This window comes from Lactuca saligna, chromosome 4 (assembly GCF_052625555.1).
Source record: "Lactuca saligna cultivar CGN05327 chromosome 4, ASM5262555v1, whole genome shotgun sequence".
Lineage (NCBI taxonomy): Eukaryota > Viridiplantae > Streptophyta > Magnoliopsida > Asterales > Asteraceae > Lactuca > Lactuca saligna.
The window spans coordinates 162,582,701-162,604,976 of record NC_136420.1 but is presented as its reverse complement, the minus strand read 5'-3'; the positions used below and the strand labels follow the sequence as shown (position 1 = coordinate 162,604,976).

Below are 22,276 nucleotides of genomic sequence, written 5' to 3'. Positions count from 1 at the left end.
AACGGCCCCGCTGCTCCAAGCCCCGCCTGGCTTCGAGCCCCGCTCGGATACAGATCTGTTTTACTTAGGCCTCGCTTGTCACAGGGCCTCGCCTGTCAACAAATAATAACACATAAACATTTCACAACACATAACTAACACATACAACTGGTTCTGTCCTAAGGCCTCGCCTATCCTGGGCCTCGCCCATGTCCTGCTATTGATGAGTCATGGGACCCCGTCCACGCTCCTAATGGTAGTGAGGTACGAACCTAGCTCACTCTCACTCCTATTCTAGTTTGGGCCTCACCCCTATTCTGCTACTAATGAGATATGGAACCCCATCCACACTCTGCTATTGGTGAGATACGGGACCTCGCCCACACTCACCTCCCTACCAGGCACATACATGTATCACACAGACAACAAGTATAACTATCATATAAACAATTCCTTGGGCACCTGCCCGCTATTACTGGACCTCGTCCTGAAAATAATACTAGCATATTGTGCCTAGGGCGAACCCCCGGGTCTTCTACTCATAACTACATGGGCCGGCATTGTGGCCTTAGACCCATTCACACAAAGGGAAACTCACCTGCACTGGCTGAACTTGCTGATGATCTCACTAGTTGCTGCCCGACAACTTACGGAAACTCCTGCTCCCCTTGCTCCCTGAACTACCAATATCAATGCAACACTGAGTCTAACTGACCCCCGAAAGACAACCAAGTCCACCCTGGTCCAAGGTCAAAGTCCTGGTCAAAGTCAACCTTCCAGGTCAACCCTACTCGCCGAGTCACCCTACTGACTCGCCGAGTTCATAATGTTCAGATTCCTTCCATTCGCGACTCGACTCGCCGAGTCAGTCCATGACTCGCTGAGTCTACCGATTTCTGAGTCCAGACCTATCCAACTCACTGAGTCTTCACCCGACTCACTGATTCGAGTCTCAACTCGAAGGGTTTGGGGTTTCGCGACCTGACTCGCCGAGTCCAAGAACAGTCTCGCCGAGTACAAGGCAATCTTCATACGACTCGACGAGTTGTTCATCCCACTCGTCGAGTTTCTCCACAACTTCATGCTACTCGCCGAGTCCCTTCAGATCTCCTTACATGCAGAGGATATTTGAGTCATGCATGAACTCCAAACTGTAGATCCACCCTTCCCAAGCCTTTTCCCCACGTAAAGTTGCAAACTTTACGTGTAGAGAAGGAGATCTAGGAAAAATATGCTATAAACTAGGGCTTAAGGCAAAAAGGCTCCATGATCCACTCAAGGGCTGATACTTTATGGAATTCTAGACCAAAATAAGCATGGATCTGAGGTAGCAACCTCATATCTGAACCTCTAGCTCAAAGGTTACTCTTAAGCCAAGAATGCCAAAAACAAAGACAAAGATCTAGGTGCAAATGAGGGGAGATAGCAGCTTGTTACCTCTAAGATGAACACCACTGAAGTAGATCTCGGATCTACACCTCCTCCTTGAAGCAACCTACTTGCCCTTCATGTTCCTTTCCCCAAAGTTCCTTCCTCCAAGCTTTAACTCTCAAAATGATGGAAGCTCTCACGAATTCAAGGGTGCACTGGCTCTCTAGGGTGATATGGGGGCTGAGGGAGGGACATAACACCCTTTAAATAGGATACAACTCTCGGGAATAGGGTTTTCCTCGTTCAGACCAGACTCGCCGAGTCACCTTGGCCGACTCGCCGAGTCGGTCGCTTACTCCTCGACTCGGATCCCGCTTGGACTCGTCGAGTCCTTCCTTGGACTCGCTGAGTCTACCCTTAAATTAGGGGTTTTCTTTCCTTTCTTGGCCTTCGAAACTTTGGGTGTTACACGATTATACCCTTGAAGTTTGTGACGGGGATGCCGAGGATCACAAACAAGGTGTGAATAACCATGCAAATCGGCTTAGTACTCTCGAAGTCATTTATCACCTAATCAATGTGCCGGTTAACCACAAACGCTCCATTGATCTCTAACAAACTACGAGCTACCCATTATCATCCTTCATTAGTCCCATATTAGTGTGCCGGTTAACCACACATGATCCACTAACGACTAATAAGGAGTAATGTGAAATTTCATAGGTTAGCATCAAATTCAAATTTTTCCAAAGTAACTAAGATTGTGAATTTGTAAAAGGTTTAGTGACTTAATACATCAGCATACTTTTAATGAGAATTTAAATGTCATGTCAAACTCGTTCTACTAACGACCCTCCACTAGTCAAGAGTGCGGTGGGTAAGTGTCACACCCCCAAACCAAGGATGGCGGAAACGTCTGGGGGTGGAGGACTTCATGTACAGTATCACAACAACGTGTATAATAGTGCTCAAAGTAAAAACAACCACCATATATATAATTGCAAAAGTTACACCAAAGTATATGTTTACATGTTTCAAAAGCAATTACATTATGATGACAAAATAATTTGTTGACGGTTTAGCGTCCCATCCTCAAGCGATGAAGTTTTCCTGTTTCACTGATTTCCTGAGAATACAAGTAGTTTTAAAGAGTGTCAACACAAAGGTTGGTGAGTTCATAAGAGTTTTGTTTGAAGTAGAAACCGTTTTTCCTTGTAAAATCGATTTAGTTTGATTTCCAGAAAATCCAATATTTTCTTAGTTAAGTATGAATAGAAATAATCCTACATGATGCTGTAATGAACCCTAGAGTAATCCGTAGAGTTCCTCTATAATCGTCCAACATATAAAGTTATATAAGGCTTAACTTAGATAAAACGTTGAACATAGTGGGTCTGCCCTAGGTCCACAACCCAACGAGGAACAGGAGATGAGGCGGGCACCACCAATTCTAGGCCAATCAAGACTAAATTCTTATATGACTCAACATATACGCTCAGCGACTATAGTTGAAGTCTAACAATTTTAGAGGAAGTGTAGTTTTAATATCATAATAGCTTTGTATAGAGACCCGGCACTTTGTATTTGTACCCCTTTTTGTATAGAGACCCGGTACTTTGTATTTGTACCCATAGAGATAAAAGGTGATTTTAAATCGATATAAAACTCATTTAGGTTTTAAAAATAAAATCCCGTAAACTTATGGATTGTTCCCTATGTGAGCCGTTATAATCATACTATGACTATGTGAACCTGCCACGACGTTCTCAGTGTCGCGAAAAATGAAATGACATTTGTCACCCGTAGACCTGCAGGTCCAACTGTAGCTAGCAGCAAGGTGTGGGGTGTCAATCCCAATATAGATCTATATACAAGTATCACGTTCTCCCTCAAGGAGATTCTGATTATAACTACCAGGAATTATATCCCGCACTCGGACGTACGGGGAGAGAGAGAGAGAGAGAAAAATAGAGAAACTCACAATATAGGATAACAAGTTTACGTGAAATGTGTGTGAATATAAATATTTCTTGTATGAATGTACCCTTCTTGTACGAGTGCGTAGAGTGATGTATCATAAACTATACCTATTATAGTTTATCTAAAATGTATGTACTATGTATGAACTCTTTTATGGAAAAATATTAGTGTTGTGAATGTATTGAACCATAGCTTAATAAATTTACGTGAAATGTGTGCGAATAGAAATCTTTCTTGTATGAATGTACCCTTCTTGTACGAGTGCGTAGAGTGATGTATCATAAACTATACCTATTATAGTTTATCTAAAATGTATGTACTATGTATGAACTCTTTTATGGAAAAGTATTAGTGTTGTGAATTTATTGACTATACTTTTTATAGTTTAATAGCACGTGTTCCAAAATGAATGAATAATATTTAATATGAATGTTTTAGTTTCAGTTCATAATGATAAACTAGCAAGGAAACACATTCAAATATTAGAACTTATGATTATACACTTTGCTCAACATAATACAAAGTGTTATGATATTTACATGCTGTTGGCAAAATTTAGCAATTCTGCCCTGTTTTGGAAAAATCATAGAAAAATCATACGAAGTCGAAAACTAGATCCGTAATTTCTGAGAGTTCACAAAATGTGTCTAGTTTGTTCATAATTTTTATCACAATTTATAATGACCTCTAACTTGGGTGAATAAGTCCATAATCACAGACTGGTCCGGATTGTTGTTTGAAATGATAGGCAGTTTTGTAAAAATCACCATAAATTGTAGAAAAATCGTATGGAGATGTGCAAGTAGCCATTTTAAAGCTAAAAACTTGAACTATTTGCACCTTGTACATTTTTGAAAACAAAAGTGTTTAAGATGCCCAAAACAGTCCGTGAATGGAGTTGAACTTTTCTGATGAAGGCTGTTAGAAAAATTTAGATATGTTCTTAGTATTTTAACTTGTATTCCCCCCCTGAAAACTTGAGAAAACATGAAAATGTAGGGGTATGAACTCACCTTAAGTGATTCCAGTAGGTAAGTGTTGAAGAAGGAAAGTGTTCAACCCAAGAACACTTGAAGAATCACTTGAAGATTCGAAGATCTAACACAATTATGAGAGAGTTTGTCTAAGATATCCATGATTTGAGTGGAAATAAATGAGATAATCATAAAGAGAATGGATTATGCTTACCAAATGTGGAGGAAAAACTCAAGATCAGCACTTGAATCTCGAATTTCTAGAGAGAGAAAGTGAGAGAGGAAAGAGTTTGATCTTCTTGTGAAATGAGAGCAAATGAGAGAAGTGATGAGAGAGGATGAATAATCAGCCCTCAAAAACGTGGGGAGGAGGGATAATTGAGTGGAAAAGACATTGATGTGACCTAGGTAAGGTGGAGAGGTGTGGTTAGTCAAAGAGTGGGTGTGGGGTGGTTGCTTGTGACTTTGGATAAGGCAAAGTCAACACTCCACCTTTAATAATTCATCCATTTGATTTTTATTATTTAAATAATGATTTTCATCAAAATATGTTTAAATTATGAATATTTAGAGTTTATTATGTTAAAATATAATTTCTGGAGAAAATACCGCTTTAAAATCACGAAAAACGGGCTTAAAATGTTAAAAATATCAAAAATGGGCTAAAAAATGACACATGCGAATTTCTGGCCGAGGCTCGGCCTCTTATGCTGAACCGAGAGAGAGAGGGAGGCGGAAACCGAGAGAAGAAGAAGAGAGAAGGAAGGAGCCGAGAGGGGAGAAGGGAGAGGGTAGGAACCGAGAGGTGGGAGGGGACAGAGAGGCGCGCGAGACAGAGAGTGAGAAGGAGAACAGAGAGGCGAAGCGGAGCAGAGAGTGGGACGCGGACAGGGAGTGGGACGCGAACAGAGAGCGAGTAGCGAACAGAGAGCGTGTAGCGAACAGAGAGCGAGACAGCGAACAGAGCGTGGGACGGACCGAGAGGGACCGACCGCTCGGTTGTGAACAGTACTCTCGGTTCCGGTTCTTGCTTCTTGGGTTCGGTCTCGGTTCTCTTAGCCACCAGAGGCTTGGTTGGTGAATAGTAGCTTCGGTTCTCTTAGCCACCAGAGGCTCGGTTGGTCCTAAGAAGCCTCTCATTCCGGTTTCGGTTCCTAAAGCCTATTTTTCTCGTTTTCGCCCCGTTTTAAGCCGTTTTTGACCCGGTTAAGGGCCGGAATGACCCGACTGATTCCAAAAAGTTACGGGAAACTTTTGAGAGAGATTTGGGAGAGATTTCTCACACTTGGAGAGATTTGGGAGAGATTTGACATTCTTGGAGAGATTTCTCATACAAAGAGATATTTGAGAGAGATTTCACATACTTAGAGGGATTTGGGAGAGATTTGACATTCTTGGAGAGATTTCTCATACAGAGAGATATTTGAGAGAGATTTTACATACTTAGAGGGATTTGGGAGAGATTTGACATTCTTGGAGAGATTTCTCATACAGAGAGATATTTGGGAGAGATTTCACATACGTGGAGAGATTTGGGAGAGATTTGACATTCTTGGAGAGATTTCTCATACAGAGAGATATTTGGGAGAGATTTCACATATGTGGAGAGATTTGGGAGAGATTTGACATTCTTGGAGAGATTTCTCATACAGAGAGATATTTAGGAGAGATTTCACATACGTGGAGAGATTTGGGAGAGATTTGACATTCTTGGAGAGATTTCTCATACAGAGAGATATTTGGGAGAGATTTCACATACGTGGAGAGATTTGGGAGAGATTTGACATTCTCGGAGAGATTTATCATACAAAGAGATATTTGAGAGAGGTTTCACATACTTAGAGGGATTTGGGAGAGATTTGACATTCTTGGAGAGATTTCTCATACAGAGAGATATTTGGGAGAGATTTCACACACTTGGAGCGATTAGGGAGAGATTTGACATAGTCAGAGATAGAGTGAAAACGATTGAGAGGGGATCCATGTGTGACAATTGTGAGTGTCCGGCATCGCAATGCATGGTTCGTAAACCCTGTTAAGCCTTGTTTAAGGATCTTACACACTCCCGATGAGTATGCATCATTGTTTTATCAGTTTGTCTCGCCACGTAGTACAGTTTTTAGGTTAAAGAGATCTAGTTGTACGTACTTTTCGATTCATGTTTTCTTATTAGAGTAGCGACTTGTTTAGTAAATACTGAGCGTAAGTCCAAGCACACACGGGTTAGTGGAGCTGACCGGTTTGACTTGTTGACTTTATTTGACTTTGAATTGACCAGAATATGACGGTTGTCACATCATCCCCCCGTTAAAGGGAATTTCGTCCCGAAATTTGCACTTCGAATGGGGATCCAGGAATTTAGAGGAAAGATGGGGATGACTTTTCGTAGTACAAGAATTTGATTATGGCGAGGAATAACTCGCCCGATGTCACATGATTACTACTATGCATGCTTTAATCGATGCTAGATTTATCATATAAAGAATTTCGGGATTTAAATGTCGATGTTAGAAACACGTACTGATATTTGCGGGCAGTTCCGGAGTGGTTTCTCCCTCGGTGATTGCAAACACCCTCCCACCACCACCAGCATCTCTTGTCCTTGGGCATTCCCTTTTAAAGTGTCCTGTTTCTCCACACTCGTAACAGGTTGGGCTTACTCTAGAGCCGGGTACCTGGTTGATAGGTCGTGCTGGTGCCTTACAGAAACGAGCAGTGTGCCCCTCTCTGTCGCAGTTTTTGCAATGCATCTTTCGGCAAGCCCCAGTGTGATGGACGTTACACTTGTTGCATTTTGGAAGTGTTCCAGCGTATGGTTTCATGGGAGTTGGTGTGGTGAGGGTTGTGGCAGCATGAACAGCAAGGATCTGTTGCTTCCTAGCGAGGCCTTGGGTTGATTGGTCCTTCTTGTTGTCCCAAAACTTTCTTTCGTTGTTCCCTCCTCTTGCTTGGGTAAGGGTGGTTGTCATAGTGTCATGGTGGGCATGATGGTCAATGAGTTGTTGTGCTAACTCCTTGGCGCTGTCGAAGGTAGTTGGTCTTGAGGCGAGCACGCTATCTTGAATTTCGGGGGACAATCCCCAGAGGTAACGCTCCAACTTTTTGTCTTCCGGGGTGACCATAGCGGGACAAAGGAGTGCTAGATCACAAAATCGGTTGGTGTAAGTTGTAAGGTCGGAGCCTGCCATTCTGAGATTCCATAGTTCTTGCTCCAGCTTTTGCACTTCACCTATTGGGCAATATTCCTTCAACATCATCTTCTTTAAGTCCTCCCAACTTAACGAGTTAGCCACTGCAAGCGTAAGCGACTTAACTTTGCCGTTCCACCAAGTGAGAGCTCTTCCGATGAAGGTGAATGTCGCGTACTTGACTTTGCTCGCTTCGGGGCAAGCACAAATCTCAAAGATTGCTTCGGTCCTCTCGAACCATTGAATTAATGCGAGGACACCCCCACTTCCATCGAAGGAATCGGGTTTGCCATTTGTGAAGTCCTTGTAAGTGCATTCCCTTGTGCGTCCTGCACTATTCCCGTGGTTAGGGTTTGTGGCTCCAGATCCAGCACCACCAGTGCTATTTGTGCCAATTTGTGACATTGCAGCTACCACGGCTGCTGTTACTGCAGCTTGGAACATTTCGGGATCAAACTGGGGAGGTGGCGTTGGAGGTGGTGGCGTTGTGCTGCCCGAAGGTCTGGGTCTTTTCCTTGGTGGCATCGTTCTGTCATGAGTTTGCAAAAAGGAAAACTGATCAGATGGTAAGTTCCTACTAGTAAAGACAAGTCAGTTGTTATAGAATTTGATTTTTCCTGCGTTATTCTTCGATTTAAGAATTCCTTATATATAATTCATAAAGGAAGTCCATATTAATGAACTTCACGAGTTAGTGGGTTTTGTGGTCTCTCTTAGATTTTTCGCGAGTGTGCTCAAGGCGATTGGTGCGGATCGTATGTATTCTTGTATTTGCATCAACCTCTGCGATACTATGGAGAGTTGTTCTACCCTGAATCTCGTTTCGGGCAACTCTATAGACTAGGATTGGAAAAAAAAAATTTATCTGCTGAGTTTCCTTCGTTTATGTTGTAGAAGCTTCGTTCTCTATTAAACGACATATGTTGGTCTTGTTCTTTGCTCCAGGTTTCCAAGCACTCTACCCAAGGAGGCGTCGGGCCTTGAAAGCCGGTCAAGGGTTGGGATTCGGAACAAGAGTCATCGGGGTTAAGTTCTCCACTTCAGGGTCGGGGTCAGAACCATCAGCATAGCCTTCAGCTTGGTGACCATCTACAGGGGTTGGGTAATCATTCTCTGGCTCCTCTCCGAGCCATTTGGTATTATCGTGGTTAGGGTAGTACGGGTCGTCGTGTGGATGGAAATCCAGCCATGATATCTTCGCGAGAAATGGGGATATAAGAAATAATTAAGCAAAAGTACTAATTGGCTAATTATACGATGATCTTTATCAGGTACTTCAACAAATTGTTTAGTGCATACTAATTATATGTATTCGGGACAGGATAGACCTTCGAATAAGCGACCCTAACTCTAAATCCCCAATCCAACGAGACCAGGAAGTAGAGCAAAGATCCACAGATTCTAAGTCTATGACGTCCTGGATACATAAAATTTTAATGTATCCACTAAGCAACTATTGACCTATTGATAAAGATCTATTTAGTTCTCACAGATGTAATTTTAGTAATGCCAAAATACCCCTATGGTATTTCATTGTGGTAGTGTTGGTAAGTTTTTAGACTTGTTGCCACATCACAACCATTCTTGGGCATATGCTAATCACTCCTCGGACCAGCATAGTTGATCAGGCTATGCTATTCCCAAGACTGATCATACATCCCCAGGCTTACCTGTGATATCCAACAATCATTACTTTTGTTTTGTCCTAAAATGATGCTGACCTTAGTATGTATGCATGCATGTATACTTTTAACAAAAGTTATTTATTCTTAAAGGTATAGTGGTTTTGAAATCTTAAAATCAGAGACCTTAGTCCCAATGCATTTATAGTTTGTATATCTTATGTGGTTCGATATACTTAGTTCACTATAAACAATGCTCTGATACCAATCTGTCACACCCCCAAACCAAGGATGGCGGAAACGTCTGGGGGTGGAGGACTTCATGTACAGTATCACAACAACGTGTATAATAGTGCTCAAAGTAAAAACAACCACCATATATATAATTGCAAAAGTTACACCAAAGTATATGTTTACATGTTTCAAAAGCAATTACATTATGATGACAAAATAATTTGTTGACGGTTTAGCGTCCCATCCTCAAGCGATGAAGTTTTCCTGTTTCACTGATTTCCTGAGAATACAAGTAGTTTTAAAGAGTGTCAACACAAAGGTTGGTGAGTTCATAAGAGTTTTGTTTGAAGTAGAAACCGTTTTTCCTTGTAAAATCGATTTAGTTTGATTTCCAGAAAATCCAATATTTTCTTAGTTAAGTATGAATAGAAATAATCCTACATGATGCTGTAATGAACCCTAGAGTAATCCGTAGAGTTCCTCTATAATCGTCCAACATATAAAGTTATATAAGGCTTAACTTAGATAAAACGTTGAATATAGTGGGTCTGCCCTAGGTCCACAACCCAACGAGGAACAGGAGATGAGGCGGGCACCACCAATTCTAGGCCAATCAAGACTAAATTCTTATATGACTCAACATATACGCTCAGCGACTATAGTTGAAGTCTAACAATTTTAGAGGAAGTGTAGTTTTAATATCATAATAGCTTTGTATAGAGACCCGGCACTTTGTATTTGTACCCCTTTTTGTATAGAGACCCGGTACTTTGTATTTGTACCCATAGAGATAAAAGGTGATTTTAAATCGACATAAAACTCATTTAGGTTTAAAAAATAAAATCCCGTAAACTTATGGATTGTTCCCTATGTGAGCCGTTATAATCATACTATGACTATGTGAACCTGCCACGACGTTCTCAGTGTCGCGAAAAATGAAATGACATTTGTCACCCGTAGACCTGCAGGTCCAACTGTAGCTAGCAGCAAGGTGTGGGGTGTCAATCCCAATATAGATCTATATACAAGTATCACGTTCTCCCTCAAGGAGATTCTGATTATAACTACCAGGAATTATATCCCGCACTCGGACGTACGGGGAGAGAGAGAGAGAGAGAGAGAGAGAGAGAAATAGAGAAACTCACAATATAGGATAACAAGTTTACGTGAAATGTGTGTGAATATAAATATTTCTTGTATGAATGTACCCTTCTTGTACGAGTGCGTAGAGTGATGTATCATAAACTATACCTATTATAGTTTATCTAAAATGTATGTACTATGTATGAACTCTTTTATGGAAAAGTATTAGTGTTGTGAATTTATTGAACCATAGCTTAATAAATTTACGTGAAATGTGTGCGAATAGAAATCTTTCTTGTATGAATGTACCCTTCTTGTACGAGTGCGTAGAGTGATGTATCATAAACTATACCTATTATAGTTTATCTAAAATGTATGTACTATGTATGAACTCTTTTATGGAAAAGTATTAGTGTTGTGAATTTATTGACTATACTTTTTATAGTTTAATAGCACGTGTTCCAAAATGAATGAATAATATTTAATATGAATGTTTTAGTTTCAGTTCATAATGATAAACTAGCAAGGAAACACATTCAAATATTAGAACTTATGATTATACACTTTGCTCAACATAATACAAAGTGTTATGATATTTACATGCTGTTGGCAAAATTTAGCAATTCTGCCCTGTTTTGGAAAAATCATAGAAAAATCATACGAAGTCGAAAACTAGATCCGTAATTTCTGAGAGTTCACAAAATGTGTCTAGTTTGCTCATAATTTTTATCACAATTTATAATGACCTCTAACTTGGGTGAATAAGTCCATAATCACAGACTGGTCCGGATTGTTGTTTGAAATGATAGGCAGTTTTGTAAAAATCACCATAAATTGTAGAAAAATCGTATGGAGATGTGCAAGTAGCCATTTTAAAGCTAAAAACTTGAACTATTTGCACCTTGTACAGTTTTGAAAACAAAAGTGTTTAAGATGCCCAAAACAGTCCGTGAATGGAGTTGAACTTTTCTGATGAAGGCTGTTAGAAAAATTTAGATATGTTCTTAGTGTTTTAACTTGTATTCCCCCCCTGAAAACTTGAGAAAACATGAAAATGTAGGGGTATGAACTCACCTTAAGTGATTCCAGTAGGTAAGTGTTGAAGAAGGAAAGTGTTCAACCCAAGAACACTTGAAGAATCACTTGAAGATTCGAAGATCTAACACAATTATGAGAGAGTTTGTCTAAGATATCCATGATTTGAGTGGAAATAAATGAGATAATCATAAAGAGAATGGATTATGCTTACCAAATGTGGAGGAAAAACTCAAGATCAGCCCTTGAATCTCGAATTTCTAGAGAGAGAAAGTGAGAGAGGAAAGAGTTTGATCTTCTTGTGAAATGAGAGCAAATGAGAGAAGTGATGAGAGAGGATGAATAATCAGCCCTCAAAAACGTGGGGAGGAGGGATAATTGAGTGGAAAAGACATTGATGTGACCTAGGTAAGGTGGAGAGGTGTGGTTAGTCAAAGAGTGGGTGTGGGGTGGTTGCTTGTGACTTTGGATAAGGCAAAGTCAACACTCCACCTTTAATAATTCATCCATTTGATTTTTATTATTTAAATAATGATTTTCATCAAAATATGTTTAAATTATGAATATTTAGAGTTTATTATGTTAAAATATAATTTCTGGAGAAAATCCCGCTTTAAAATCACGAAAAACGGGCTTAAAATGTTAAAAATATCAAAAATGGGCTAAAAAATGACACATGCGAATTTCTGGCCGAGGCTCGGCCTCTTATGCTGAACCGAGAGAGAGAGGGAGGCGGAAACCGAGAGAAGAAGAAGAGAGAAGGAAGGAGCCGAGAGGGGAGAAGGGAGAGGGTAGGAACCGAGAGGTGGGAGGGGACAGAGAGGCGCGCGAGACAGAGAGTGAGAAGGAGAACAGAGAGGCGAAGCGGAGCAGAGAGTGGGACGCGGACAGGGAGTGGGACGCGAACAGAGAGCGAGTAGCGAACAGAGAGCGTGTAGCGAACAGAGAGCGAGACAGCGAACAGAGCGTGGGACGGACCGAGAGGGACCGACCGCTCGGTTGTGAACAGTACTCTCGGTTCCGGTTCTTGCTTCTTGGGTTCGGTCTCGGTTCTCTTAGCCACCAGAGGCTCGGTTGGTGAATAGTAGCTTCGGTTCTCTTAGCCACCAGAAGCTCGGTTGGTCCTAAGAAGCCTCTCATTCCGGTTTCGGTTCCTAAAGCCTATTTTTCTCGTTTTCGCCCCGTTTTAAGCCGTTTTTGACCCGGTTAAGGGCCGGAATGACCCGACTGATTCCAAAAAGTTACGGGAAACTTTTGAGAGAGATTTGGGAGAGATTTCTCACACTTGGAGAGATTTGGGAGAGATTTGACATTCTTGGAGAGATTTCTCATACAAAGAGATATTTGAGAGAGATTTCACATACTTAGAGGGATTTGGGAGAGATTTGACATTCTTGGAGAGATTTCTCATACAGAGAGATATTTGAGAGAGATTTTACATACTTAGAGGGATTTGGGAGAGATTTGACATTCTTGGAGAGATTTCTCATACAGAGAGATATTTGGGAGAGATTTCACATACGTGGAGAGATTTGGGAGAGATTTGACATTCTTGGAGAGATTTCTCATACAGAGAGATATTTGGGAGAGATTTCACATACGTGGAGAGATTTGGGAGAGATTTGACATTCTTGGAGAGATTTCTCATACAGAGAGATATTTGGGAGAGATTTCACATACGTGGAGAGATTTGGGAGAGATTTGACATTCTTGGAGAGATTTCTCATACAGAGAGATATTTGGGAGAGATTTCACATACGTGGAGAGATTTGGGAGAGATTTGACATTCTTGGAGAGATTTATCATACAAAGAGATATTTGAGAGAGGTTTCACATACTTAGAGGGATTTGGGAGAGATTTGACATTCTTGGAGAGATTTCTCATACAGAGAGATATTTGGGAGAGATTTCACACACTTGGAGCGATTAGGGAGAGATTTGACATAGTCAGAGATAGAGTGAAAACGATTGAGAGGGGATCCATGTGTGATAATTGTGAGTGTCCGGCATCGCAATGCATGGTTCGTAAACCCTGTTAAGCCTTGTTTAAGGATCTTACACACTCCCGATGAGTATGCATCATTGTTTTATCAGTTTGGCTCGCCACGTAGTACAGTTTTTAGGTTAAAGAGATCTAGTTGTACGTACTTTTCGATTCATGTTTTCTTATTAGAGTAGCGACTTGTTTAGTAAATACTGAGCGTAAGTCCAAGCACACACGGGTTAGTGGAGCTGACCGGTTTGACTTGTTGACTTTATTTGACTTTGAATTGACCAGAATATGACGGTTGTCACAGTAAGAGTGGATACTCATTCAATCGCCATTTTATAGGCAATTTCCTTAAACACCCATTATAGATCAGTTTCGTGAATAAGGCCTACTAACAGTAAGACTAACTTGTAAGTTATACATATATAATATATTAAACTTTTAATTGTATATAGTATAAGGGTGTATTTTACACATTTAAAATACTTGGTGGTTTAATCTATTAACAAATTAAACTTTTGATTTAATTAAACTTAAACCATGTCATTATGGAATTATTAATTCTCTTTTAGTTAAACACTTTAATTAATTTAATAAACTCCATAAGGTGTAATTGAACTATTCAAAAAACATCATGGTTCTAAACATAAAAAAAAAAAATCAAAATTAAAAGCTATTTAATTAATTTTTAAGTTATAAACCCAAGAGTTGCACCTTTTAAAACCTTTCAATTACTAGATGTTTTAGAATTTAATACTTCAAATTAAAACTTTTTAATTAAACTTTCAAATTCCAAAACATGAGGGGAAGTGTTGAAACTCTTCAAAACTTTTGGATTCTATAACTTATGGAGTTAATGTTTAATGAATGAGACTTTTCAAGTTCCATAACTTAAGGACAAGTTATGAAAGTCTTCAAGACCTTTGCAATTCCATTACTTAAAGAGTTTAAAGTTTCATGAATGAGACTTTTCATATTTCATAACTTGAGGAAAAATTATGAATCTCTTCATGAAACACTTAGATCAAAACATAAACTAATACAATTATCATAATACTTATCATTTACCAATTTGACCTAATTTAACTCTTATTGCAAGACAATTCTAATCAAACAATACAGATCAAATTATCATATAATCAAAATATTATCTTAAAATTTGAAAATTGTCTTTTTAATTTTATATGATGGAAATCATTACCATATTGCAAAAACAATTTCTTAATAGTCAAAAAGTTTGTGGTAATAATTCTAATCCAAAACATGACCAAAAAACTGGAAAAATCGTCCATTGAACAGTCACCATGTCATCGTAATTTGACCACGTCGTGGTGATCATGCAGATTCCAAAAAAAATGATTTTTCTTGCTTTGAACAATTAACCAATGCATCAATATAACAGGAAAACACCCATGGATTTGATACTACTGTTGGGTTTTAACTATTATAACACTCCTATGGTGCACATACAAACCTAATGCTTTGGATCTATGTTTTCTCTAGTTATACATGCAACAAAAATTATCCAAAGCATGAAACCTATCCAACATACAAATTTGGTACATGAATCATAAAAGTAGTTAGAAGAATACCTCTTATTTGTAGCATGTAGAATTTTGCCTTTCAAGAGCTTAGCACCTCAAATGTGATGCCTCAAACAAGTCACAAACACCATGAACAATTGGATGAATATGAAAGAGAGGTTATGAACCTAAAATCGGCTAGGCTCTTCATGGAATTCACAAGTCACGATTTTAGGGTTTAGGTAATACATATATAGTGTTGAATTCCAAAAGTCATATGCAAACCTTAATTCTTACACTTAGGCTTATGATCCAATAACTCATATGGACTAACTCTTCATGGACTCTCACATAAACTTATTCCATCATGGATCAATAGCCCAAACTATATATATCACTGATTTACATAATTAGTCCCCGTTAATTTGATTAGTCTCTTTTGATCACTAAATTAATTCCAAATTAATTCTTGATCAATACTAATAAATAATATGATTTCTCAATTAATATATTATACTTATAATATATTAATAAATCACAAATACACACTTTCTCAATTATCCATCCTATCAAATTGTTCTGGGGAAGGTAACTCGAAATGGACCATGCTACTCTCGGATCAAGTACATACCAGTTATAGTTATGAGCTTAGACACCTAATCCAATAATTTCATCATCCACTACCTCTCGGGAAGCATGGGAACGACTCAATGCTAGTGTTGCCAGTGCCTCTAGATCTCAGGTCATCTCTCTTAAGTCTAAGCTTGTCAAAAACCCAAAAGGCAGTCGTTTAATCGATGAATACCTTCAAGATATGCGCGCCATTGATGATAACCTAGCACTCACCAAACTCCTATCATAGAAGAAGACCTATTGGTGCATAGTTTATCACGACTTGGTGATGAATATGGAACTATTGTAGTTGCTATTAAAGTGCATGAAACAGCACTCTCCTACTCTGAATTTTTTGAGATACTAAGTGACTTTGAGCGAGCCCTAAGGAACACCCTGCCACCTCTGACCCAATGATAACCACTATCGATTACACTTCACGAAAATCAAACCTATCCCAACATGGTGCCAACAATCGATTTTCCAATCAGTAATGCAGCCCAACCAAACGTAACCAATAGTCTTCCCCGAGATCTGTAGGTAGTCTCCCAAACAAAAACAACTCTTTTTGTAGTTCTGTAGCATCCTAGGTCACATGACTCGTGATTGTAAAAATCTATCTCAATTCCTAAGAGAAAACAATATCACTATCAACAACTCACAGCCACCTAATCTTGTCGCTAATGTCACTATATCCAGTTTACATGCTATCCCACCACCATGGCTATTTGATAGTGGTGCCTCTAACCATGTCACAGGTGATTGTTCTACTCTCTAAAATATCTTGGACTATGGTGGACCAGACGAAGTTGTTCTTAGTAATGGTAACAGTCTACAAATTTCACATGTTGATTCTAAATGCATTAACACACCATTTAAAACTCTAAAATCACCCAATGTGTTATGTGTTCCCCAAAAAGAGAATCTCATTTCATGTGGCCAAACTATGCAAATCTAATAGGATTTCTGTTGAATTTTTTCCCTCTTATTTTGTTGTGAAGGATCGTCGAATGGGGGCTCGTCTCATGTAGGGGGAGAACCATGAAGATGTTTATCATGCCATACTACCATCCAATCTACAACTCAACCTCACCATCAAAGCTTCACCATTCCACTGGCATCACACCTTCGGTCACCCTTCCACTAGAGTTCTCAAGGGAATCCTTTCAAAATTAGGCCTTAGCTCTAAACTTTCTGATATGCATTGTTCATCCAGTTAGTTAATAAAATACATAAATTACCTTTTCTCTCCAACTCATTTATCGTTACAAAACCACTACAATTGATATACTGTGATGTGTGGGAACCTGTCCAAAACTCCATTGACCGCTTCACCTATTATGTTATTTCCATGGACTTCTCCAAATATGTATGGTTCTATCCAATGAAAAAAAATTAATGTAGCCCTCATATTTCCTAAATTCAAACTCTTGGTCGAGAAGTTTTCCCATAAACCCACTGTAGCAATATTTACTGATAATGGTGGTGAATACATAGGCATCTCACCCTTCTTAAAAAAAACATGGTATTTCTCACTACGCCACTCCTCCTCATACACCTGAGCAGAATGGTATAGTTCAACGACGCCATACACACATAGTTAAAATGGGTTTAGCTCTTCTTCATTATGCTAAACTTCCCTAAAACTTTTGGTCTCATGCCTTTGAAACATCAGTATACCTAATCAATAGGCCGCCCACACCTATTCTCAGTAACCACACTCCTTATGAACATATATTTGGTCAATCTCCAAACTACAACAAACTTAAACCTTTTATTTGTTTGTGTTATCCACGGTGGAGACCTTATACCACCTCCAAACTCCAACAAAGATCCATTCCTTGTATCTTGATTGGATATTGTACCTCAAAATCAGCTTACACGTGTTATGATCCCGCTACCCAACAATTGTATCACTCACGCCACGTTCAGTTTCTTGACACTCAGTTTCCCTTACTCTCAACCTCTAATATACCCTTACCCACACCTAATGTCTTTCTTATGTCCTCCCCTCCACCGCAACCTCCTCCCCGTTCACCTTCAACCACTACTTATCACAATTCCACCATACTCCCTCCTCTTTTTTCTCCTTAGATAGACATTCATTCTCCATCAAACTCCCATACTACAAACATAGCCTCTCCTTTGACCAAAAACTCCTCTCCTCCTATCCATTCTTGAACACACCCTGCATCTCCTACCACCTATCGTCTCACCTACTCCAGATGTAACACCAGACCAATTTCCACTCTAGCCAAACCAACACTCTCTTCTTTCCCCGTCTCACCACCACCATCATTTTCCCTCTCTGATGTATCTACCAATGAATAACCTATCTCACCTCTTGTTGATTCACCATTGACATCATATTACTCGCCTCCTTTCTCTCATCAGCCCGTACATAACAAAAAGAAAATTCCTAAATACTTTTATAAATCCTTCATTAAAACCTCCTTTCTCTTGTGCTTTTAAATGGTATATGTTTATGATATCGTTCTCACGGGTAACAACAACAATTTCATCACTCACTTTATTAGCAACTTATCAAATTGGTTTTCCATCAAAGACTTGGCACCCCTCAATCATTTTCTTGGAATTAAAGTTATTCCCACTACTAATGGCATCTTCCTATCCTAACACCATCATAGTAAAAATCTTTTAACCTAATTTCATATGGATGGTGCTAAAGATGTTGCTACTCCTCTAAACTCTTCTCAGGTTCTTCACCCCATGGACAGGTCACCAAGCATTGATCTAAATCCACAAACTGGTCGGTTCCTTGCAATACTTGGCCTTTACAAGACCAGATTTCTCCTTCGTTGTTAATTGGTTAGCTCAATTCATGCACTCTCCTTCAAAAAATCATTGGCAGGCGTTAAAATTGGTGTTGCATTATCTAAAAGGTACAATCCATCATGGGCTATATCTTATACAAGGCTCCTCTCTTGACCTAAAAGCCTTCTCTAACTCTGATTGGGGAGATACCTTGAATAGAGGTCGTTCTACCACTACTTACATTCTTTATCTAGGATCTAACATTATTTCATGGAAATCGGCAAGTCAGAAAACTATTTCTCGTTCCTCCACTGGGGCAGAATACAAAGCTTTGGCAAATACAACGGCTGAGGTTTCTTGGGTTTAGAACTTACTCATAGAACTTAGTGTTCAACAATCCTCTCCTCCTACACTTTCTTTGTGATAATATAGGAGCCACCTATCTATGTGTTAACCCAGTTTATCATTCACGCATGAAAGCTTTGGAGAATCATTTTGTACGTGAGAAAGTTGTTGTTGGCTCTTTAAAAGTTCTGCATATCAACTCTAATGATCAGCTGGCAGATGCTCTCACCAAACCCCTCAGTTGCGGCCCGTTTGTTCGTCTATGTTCCAAGATTGGAGTCTCCAATGGATTCGTCATTCAAGTTTGTGTTCTTTCTCTGTTTTATATACTTCCTAAACGTAGTGTTTGTTTGGAATTTGGAATCAGATCTAATTTTTTTGATGCTTATTTTGGAAGACTTCCATTTTATTTGACACCATAAATTGGAGAGCAATTTCCATACTTCTATGGTATATTTTTCAATTCCTAAATTTGTTTGTTCGTATTATGATTCATTGATGCTTGTTAACTTAACAAATGTTCCATAATATATGATTAGATAGGTCTAGAAACTCATCTACATATGTGAGTTACCTCACAAATGTGGAATCTAACATCGGAAGAGTACCAGATTTGGTAACTAATTCTATGTCGAGTATCATGTTTCAATGTTTCCATTTGTTGATAATATGCTGGTAGCAATTCATTTTAAACACAAAATTAAATATGCATGTAAGTTATCTTACTTATTGAGTAGTTGTAAATTATGTATGGTTATGCTTCTTTAATGTAAAAGATTCATAAATATTTTTCTCAACTTAGTTCCTTTTAGTGTGGCGTTTAGGATAGGCTACCATATTGCTATTACGACCCAAGGATAATTAAATCTAAAAGATTTAATTTACCATTATCTTTAGTATGACAACTATAAATCACTCATCAAAATGTACCAAATTTAGATCCTAAATTAGCTCCTAGACAATTGTATTTCATGGCTATATAATCCTCCTCTGTATATTGTTTTGTATAATGAAAAATATATACGGTTAGTTGTTCACATAAACCCTAATACCTTATAATTATTGCCTTTGTCTCTTTAAATTTACAAACGTTCATATATCAAAAAAATTTGAAGTATCGTTTTCAGTAGAATTTTAATAATGATGAAGAATAATACATTGTTTATTGACCTGCTAATAATATGGTCAATTTCTTTGTAGATTCGGTTTCCCGAGCACCTGCAATCTCTTTTTAATAGTCGTGTTGGGTTAATCGGTTCGTTAGTCATAGCTCACATGCATGGCTAAAACTTTAGATTTAATAATTATTATTGTTTATATTTTATGTTTTAGATAATAGCTCATTATTTAGAATTGAGATTTAGTTTAACCGGGTTTTATGGAAGTATACGGATCATTAGCCTTGAACGGTTCTTTAGGTGAAGTATAGCATGATTTCTTTCATGTTTGACATGGGTATCTTCTCGGAAGGCTATATATATAGCATATATTGATGTGAATAAATTGTGCTTTTTAGTCCTCTATATTTTATCTGTTGATTTCACATACATATATACGTGACTAGTGTGTGTTGTGTGTCTTTTGCTAAGGACATGTGCCAACAAGTCGCTGCACAAGCATGTTGTCCGGTAGATTTCATATTGTTTCATTTAGGAAATGATTGAGATTGCCAAACTATTTAAAATAAAGAGGAGACTGAATGATCTAACCTCTTTTGATTTTATATAATCTCACATATTTTTAATCTATATTTTTATAACATAACTTTAGTTTGTGAAAATTGCATTGCAGAAGTATGTAAGAACTACAGTTTGAGAAAATCATTAACCCTACATAGGACAAGTAAACATACTTCTTGGGTCTCATGATTTTATCTTTTAAACGTTGAACTAAGAGCCTAAAATTTTTTGGGGTTGTTACCATTGAAGGCTTTGACTTATGGTTATCGTTTAGAAGCTTGCGATTCAACTATCACAGAATATCCAGTGCCATTGTTCATGGCCCCAGTTATGGCCATATGCAGACCATAAGATGATAAGCATCAGATATGAAACAATTATTTTAATTTATTTATCTTATATTTACACATCACTGAATAATTATTTTCGTAGAACACTAGATAGTGATCAAATGAGGTTCGATGCGAGAAATAAAACAAATATCTCACATCATATCACTTGGAAGTGGGAACTTTAGGAATAGAAGGTTTAAAGACTGTAATGAACATGTGTATTTTGTAAAGTTGTAGGAGTTTTTGGTAAAAATATGGTGGTTTTGAAATTGATTGGTAGAAATAAGGTAGTATTTTTTTGCTTTGTAAAAATAGGTTTTTTGCTTGGGACCCCACCTGGTTTATCGAATTTAGTATTAATCAAATTTTAGATTTTACATTTTTAGTCCCTCATCTTATATTATTGTTTTTTATATAGCTTTTATTATTAAAAACTCTACTTTTTAACCTTATTATATATTATACATTAATTATTTTATTCAAATTGTATATTATACATTAATTACTATATTTAAAATTATGTTCATATATTATTTTTAGGAAACTACATTTTAAATAAATCTATTCAACACCTTCAAATAAACACCAATATTGAATATATTATATTGTTACGAAATTACAAAAGCATTTAAATATGACATTACATTACTAAATAAACATTTTTCAACATTACAAATTAAGCACACATTTAAACATAAATTAATAAAAGTACATACTTAACATGGCATTGTATCTTGGTCGAGAATTTGAACACTTTCTTCGATTATGACCAGATTGGTGGCATAATCCACATTTGCGAGGTTCATCTGGGTGGCGAATGTCCATCTCATTACGATAACGGTTTGAACGTCTCCGACCTTGTTGAACAGAGAATTTTGAGTAATGTGCTTGAATCTTCCAATCTGATTCTAACCAATAATCAACGTGAGAAAGTGGTACAAAAACATAATTATACTGATGTTTATACGTCATTGTAGTGTACACATTATTCACAATAGAAAGAGGGTTATCCCTTCTATACCGACAAACTGAAAGACGTACATCAAATGAAGGAAGGATAAAGACGTACAATATTACCACCCCAGTACAAATTAATCATAAATGGACGATCTAAACTCATACTAATAAACACCAGAATATAAAAACACCAATAAATCGTAAAATAAAAGACTACCTCAAATGAAAGAAGGATAAAGAAATGAAGAAGAGAAGAATGCTATATGTTGACATGGATGAAAAAAGCTAATGATAAAAAGAGAAATTTATAATACAAAAAATGAATTGATTAGACAATTCAGTCATTTGCTTTCTTTGTGTTTTCATGAACAATGAAAATGACTTTTAATAGACTTTTGCAGGTATGCTATCATGAATAGATATTTCGGACTTTTCAAAAAAGAACAAAAATATAAATAAAAAAAAAAACTATTCATATATTTATTAATTGTAAAAAAATCGATCAAATAAATGTAATATATTAAATATGAAATTTATTCATAGGTATTTACAAGTTCTATATTAACCCTATAAGTTATTCAAAATATTAATTAGAAT

At 37.9% G+C, this 22,276-nt stretch overlaps 1 long non-coding RNA gene across 1 annotated transcript; it reads right to left on the bottom strand.

Annotated features, from left to right (window-relative positions):
* Positions 1–21,301: 21,301 nt before the first annotated feature.
* LOC145038894 (uncharacterized) lies at positions 21,302–21,948 on the bottom strand. The gene is made up of 2 exons (XR_013679620.1): positions 21,897–21,948; positions 21,302–21,630 (listed from the first exon to the last, which is right to left on the bottom strand). It is a non-coding gene; the product is annotated as an uncharacterized LOC145038894 (long non-coding RNA).
* Between the last annotated feature and the right edge of the window lie 328 nt (positions 21,949–22,276).